At 44.8% G+C, this 5379-nt stretch overlaps 1 protein-coding gene and 1 long non-coding RNA gene across 6 annotated transcripts in view; one reads left to right on the top strand and one right to left on the bottom strand.

The window, feature by feature from the left end:
- Window positions 1-4583, bottom strand: LOC118161987. Its single transcript, XR_004748244.1, has 3 exons — window positions 4237-4583; window positions 2078-2133; window positions 1-1028 (listed from the first exon to the last, which is right to left on the bottom strand). It is a non-coding gene; the product is annotated as an uncharacterized LOC118161987 (long non-coding RNA).
- Window positions 4584-4901: 318 nt separating this feature from the next.
- The window catches only part of STAU2 (staufen double-stranded RNA binding protein 2), a 125905-nt gene continuing 125427 nt past the window's right edge, over window positions 4902-5379 (top strand). For all 5 annotated transcript variants that reach the window (XM_035316530.1, XM_035316527.1, XM_035316528.1 and 2 more), the window contains exon 1: window positions 4902-5054. The gene's annotated coding sequence lies outside the window, so the exon portion shown is untranslated. The remainder of the gene's footprint in view (window positions 5055-5379) is intronic.

Below are 5379 nucleotides of genomic sequence, written 5' to 3'. Positions count from 1 at the left end.
AATCTTTGTTTTACAGGGATAATCCAAACCTAGCATTTTGTAAATCTGGGAAAACATAAGAAGTACTTAAAAATTCTAGTTGTAAGAAGGCAGGATGACTGTACATTAGGTTTTTAAAGTTCTCTGTGTAGAAAATAAATTATGAAGATGTTTGATGATGGAAATAGCTGACACAAAAGCACTCATGTCTTTATAACCCAAAACAAATTAAATGTACAAGTTCAAAGCAGAGATTTAGACCTAGCTTTCATGCAGCTTTGGATAAATGAACTAGCATAATTAATAATGTGAAGTTTTCTTAATGTGTAAGTACAATTACTACTAAGTGCTAAATAATTTGCCAGTAAAATTTTTAAATTTCACTAGCATTATTAAAAGGGTAAAGTTTTTATTTAGGCAAGGCCTTGCTGTTTATAGCACTGATGTATGAGAGCAATGGGAGCAAATAATTACAGGGAAATATAATTCTACCTGCGCAGCAATCTGAATTTGGGTCATTGGGCCAACAAACGAAGAACTGATTTTCATACCTTGATGTCAAGTTGCAAAATCAGCAAATCGGTTTGGTTGGATTCACCTTGTTGGTGTGTTTTAGAGTAATGATGTTTGCTAAAGGAGATAAGGACCGTGTGCTTGCCCAGCGTGCTGAGTACTAGCGTTAATTTGTAGTCATGGAAAAAGCTGAATATATGCTGACAAACACAAGTTCACTTCATTTTGATTTTGGAAGTGATTATGTGATTCATCTGCTTTAGGGAACTTACATTTTAGATGTGAATCATGAAAGATAATATGAGTTGTTACAATTTGGTGCTCAGAAGTCTTTACTGGAGTATAGAGAAGAAATGGTTTGTGGTAGCTGAGAAAGCTCTGTATAATATTTACTTATACATTTTACAGTCGTACCTTGCTTTGTTCATGTCTCTCATTCTGTGTACTACGCAAGATGGTAAATGGTTTTAGTCACTTATACACTGTGCTCCAACTTTCATAGTGTTCGGCTTTCAGAGTTAGTCCTGCACCTGTACCTGGAAAGAACAAGAGTTTGATTAGATTTAGGTTTGTTAATAATGCTGGGTTTTAATCGAATAGAATCCAAAACACATGACTTTTGCTGTGCCAATAAGTTTTAGTTATTGGAAAAAAATATATTTTAAAAAAGTGGCCCATTCTTCTAAGATATTAAGAATCTTTAATTCAGTTAAATGACTGACCTAATATAAAGCATTATCAACATCCCATAGGTATATTATGAGCACTCTGTATTTGCTTAATTACTATCTTAACTTCAGTATCAAAATACAGTCTAAGCTCATTAATACACATTTTAAAAGTGGAATTAAAAGAAACTTTTTATCAAACCCTGGAACAGGTAGCCAGGAGGAGTTGTAAATTCTCCATTAGAACTAAACTGGACGAGGCCCTGAGCTAAATCTGCTAAATTCAAAGTCAGATCCAGCTTTAAAGCCATCTGTACTTTGAGGGAGTAAGGAGGTTGTAGGGCGGGTGACATCCAGAGGTCCCTTCCAACCAGTTTTACTGTTTTTAATGTATGGCTTGAAAGCAGGCTCCTGCTGCTGTGGCTCTCAAATTCCTCCTTGTTGACTACATCACTGTAAGAGTGGGCTTTTCTGGGTGCACCAGGATTATACTAAGGGGTAGAAATTTGTTTCTTGATGACTTAAAGAAAACCCACACTATTCTAATAATATCAGTAAAAAAAATATTTTGCAAGTCAGTTTGAAAGTACCAATTTGTTCTTTCTGCATCTGAGCTTAGAAATAACAAGGCCAGCTGTCCTCAAGTACCCTTTGCTCCTGTTTACAGACCAAACAGAACATGTTTATACCCTTTCCCCCAGTTAGGCATTTGTGCAGGCATTTCATTTATAGGTGTTAGGTTTTCTGTTTTTTTTTTTTTTTTTTTTCCTTCCTCTTGTCTTCAAATAGCATACTGAATTAATCACGCCTGTTCAGAATTTACCCACTGAAGCTAAAATGTTGCGCAAGTCATGGCACTCCCATTGTACACAAACAGAGTAGAGCAGATATGTATGTACAAACTGTGCATCTCTTACTTTCAAAAGGTGAGGTTATTATTTTAGCTTCTATTAAGCTGTTTGTACTGGAGGCACTGACTGGAAAGGAAAAACAACATTCAGAAAGGTACAGTAAATCTAAACAATGACTGGTAACGCAACATAGTGTTTTGCTGTTTAGTAAGTTTCTCCTACGTGATTGGAACTTTATGTATGTGAACAACTATCATGGGATCTCAGCGATGGTAAAATACATAATCCTTTACTTTATACCTGGAAAAAATAGATCCAGAACTCATCTGTGTATTTAAAAAATATAAAAATATGGTAAGTTTATGGACAAAATGTTCTTTTTTTTTTTTGTATTATTTTCTTTCAGCTATATACCATTTGTGGCACAGAACGTATATTAAGATATGAGATGCATGAGTTTATAAGTATTTCAAGATGTGTTTTTAAACTAAGCTATTACCTGTTTAGTAATATTATAAAAGCATTAAACGTTCAAATAGTAGCGCAGATTGGAGATTTTAGAGGCTTGCTGGAATTGTATCTACTGATTGCAGGAAGTTCAGAAACCTTCCCTTGTAATCTGATGCTGACATTCACTGAATGCATTTTTATGCTGGGTACACTAAGTACACGCTATAATAAAGGGTTCTTCAAGTTACTATCAGTAACTAGAAAGAAGTTGCCATAAATTAAAGCAAAAAACGTTTATAGATTGTCATGATTAAGCTTCTAAATGAGCTTGTGCAAAAACATTTGTAGCAGCCTTATGAAAAGTATTAGCATTATTGCTCATTCGTACATTATACCAGAAGAATACGTCAGAAATTGTATTGTACTGTGTATTTCTGAGCCCAGTTCTTAAATGAAATAAGGGGTAAGGAATCTCAGAAAACTAAACAATGGAGGAATAAGAAGGGAAGGATGACAAGCTACCGCAGCTGAAAAAAGGGTATGTATAAAACTCATAGCAAATGCTGTGTTCCCAAAGTGTATTTAAAGAAGTTATGTCATGGTAGCGTTCTGTTAGTGTGAGTAAAACCTTGCTGTCACCTAGTTACTCACAACACAGTCCTGTCACTGAGTGTCAGTATGTGTATTTGGTGTATAAATTATTGTCTGTAATACACAAACTTATACAAAGCACATCTGGGGGGATGTGCCATTAGGATGCGATTATGCCATGAGTGCTTGGGAAGCCGGTCAGGCTACATCTTGTTCCTTCTTGCTCCCAGCTGTCATACCAGTCCACTGCTTGGTTTCAAGTTGGATTTTAAAAAAATTCACATGGAATAACATAAACAGGCACTGAAGGAAATGTGAACTTTGGATTCATTCTGATCCTCAGTAAGTATGTTAGTTTGTAAATTAGTTTTGATACATCTCACGTTCTAACTCAAAGCTATCATTAAAATACGGTTGCATAGTAAGAAGATGGTAATTTCACAAAAAATGGTAGTGATTTTAAACATAGCAAGTTTAGATACTGCAGCCTTGGCTAAATTAATTGCTCCAAGTTCTAATGCTTCTAGCTAGCCCTGGCATAGGGTTAAAAGTTTTTAATTTGTCTTACTGGACAAATAATTACTTGAGCCAATCAAGAAAGCAGATTTTTACAACCCAAATTAGATATTTGTTGTTTAAGTCAGAAGCCTTTCCTTTTCCATGAAAAACAAACAAAAAACTTTAGTTTTTCATTCTTTTTAGTGGTAAAGATGGTTCTAGGACTGCTGTTGGCTGGAAGCAGAAACAGAGCCATGGCTTCATCTAGCCTAGCCGTGGCAACTTGGAAGGGCTTGGAAACCTCTCTGACAGGTTGCACATCCCACCTGGGGCCGGGGCTTTGCGTGGTGCAGCGTGAGCTTCCCCCTCTGCACCTTCCTGGCCTCTGGTCGTGGCCTCCCACCACAGGACAGCGGGGCAAGGCCCAGCAGGTTCGGCAGCTGCCCTCCTCTCTCTGCCACGTCTCTTGCTGGCAGGGACGCGACTGGATCTGACACAACCAAAATGTTGACACAAGTCGCCTGTATGACTTTCTGCCTTCCTCTCAGAACTGGTGCCCCTGAGGGAAGAGGAGTCGTGTTTGAAACCAGCGTGGTGTTACACAGCACAGGCAGAGCGAGATGCGTAAAACCGAATTAAAAAGTATAAAGCAGGTCTCTCTGTTGTGGTGTACTCTGTTTGCTCACCTCTCCCTGCATCGCGGCAAGCCGTTAATTTCATTTCCTGTGCATTAAGGCTGGCTATTGTGCTGTTCATTGCTCCTGGTGCAGACACCAACTTCCACCGAGCAGCCGGTAGGGGTCAGGTCCCTGCAAAGAGAAAACGGGAGGAAAAAACAGGTAAAAACGTTGCGAGGCTGTTTCCAAAACGGAATGAAAACCTCGCGGCTCGTCTTGTGCCAGACGAGCGAAGCAGAGAAGGCTGCTAACAGCCGTGTGGTAAAACCCGGTGCTTTTCAGGGACTCCCTCCAAATATTGCCAAGTTTAAAGACCGGGAATGGGGTCGGGGCCGGACCGGGACCGGGGCTGCCCTGCCGGGCTCGCAGCGCCCGGGTCCCTCAGCTCCGGCCGCGGCCCCGCAGCCGGGGAGGGCTCGGGGGCGGCCCCGCGGTGCCCTGGGAGGGGGGCCGGGGGGCTGCGGAGCCCCGGAGCCCCGTTGCCGGCCGCCGCTAGAGGCGCTGCCGCCGCTGCTCCGGGCCGGGGAAGGGAGGCGGACGGGGCCATTCGCGGCGCCGGAGCGGGGGGGAGCGGGGCCGGGGCGGCGGCGCGGGGAGCCCGCGGGGGGCGGTGGAGGCGGGGGCCGAGGAGGCGGCGGGAGGGGGGCGGTGGGGGCTGGGGGGGGGGAGGAAGGAGGGGGAGGAGGAGGAAGAGGAGGAGGAGGAGGAGGGGTGTCGTGGGGGGGGCGGAGTGGTTGGGGCCGGCGGCGGCCGCCGCGGCGGCGGGGTCAGTTCTCTTTAGTGTTTGCCGATGTTGGAGGTGTCCCCGAGGCGTCCCTGGGAAGCAGGTAACCGGGCCCGGGGGCAGCCCCGAGCCGCGGCAGCGCCGCCGGGGGAGGGCGCGGGACGGGGCAGCCGGGACCCGGCCGGAGGGGAGGGATGGGAGGAAGGGGAGGGGGCTGCTGCAGCCATGATGGCCGGGGCCCCGTCCCGCTCCTCTTCGTCCTCCTTCTCCTCCTCGCTCCCCCGGTGCGGGGGCTCCGAGGCCGGGAACGCTCCGCTGCGCCACAGCGGGGATGGAGGAGGGGGGCGGCGGCGGAGGAGGAGGAGGAGGAGGCACCAACTCCGCCATCCGCCCCGCGGCCCTCGCCGCCGCCGCCCCTGGGGGGCCGG

Source organism: Oxyura jamaicensis, chromosome 2 (assembly GCF_011077185.1).
Source record: "Oxyura jamaicensis isolate SHBP4307 breed ruddy duck chromosome 2, BPBGC_Ojam_1.0, whole genome shotgun sequence".
In the NCBI taxonomy this organism is placed as follows: Eukaryota; Metazoa; Chordata; class Aves; order Anseriformes; family Anatidae; genus Oxyura; species Oxyura jamaicensis.
Note: the sequence above shows the minus strand (reverse complement) of the source record. Positions and strands in the feature narration are given on the sequence as shown.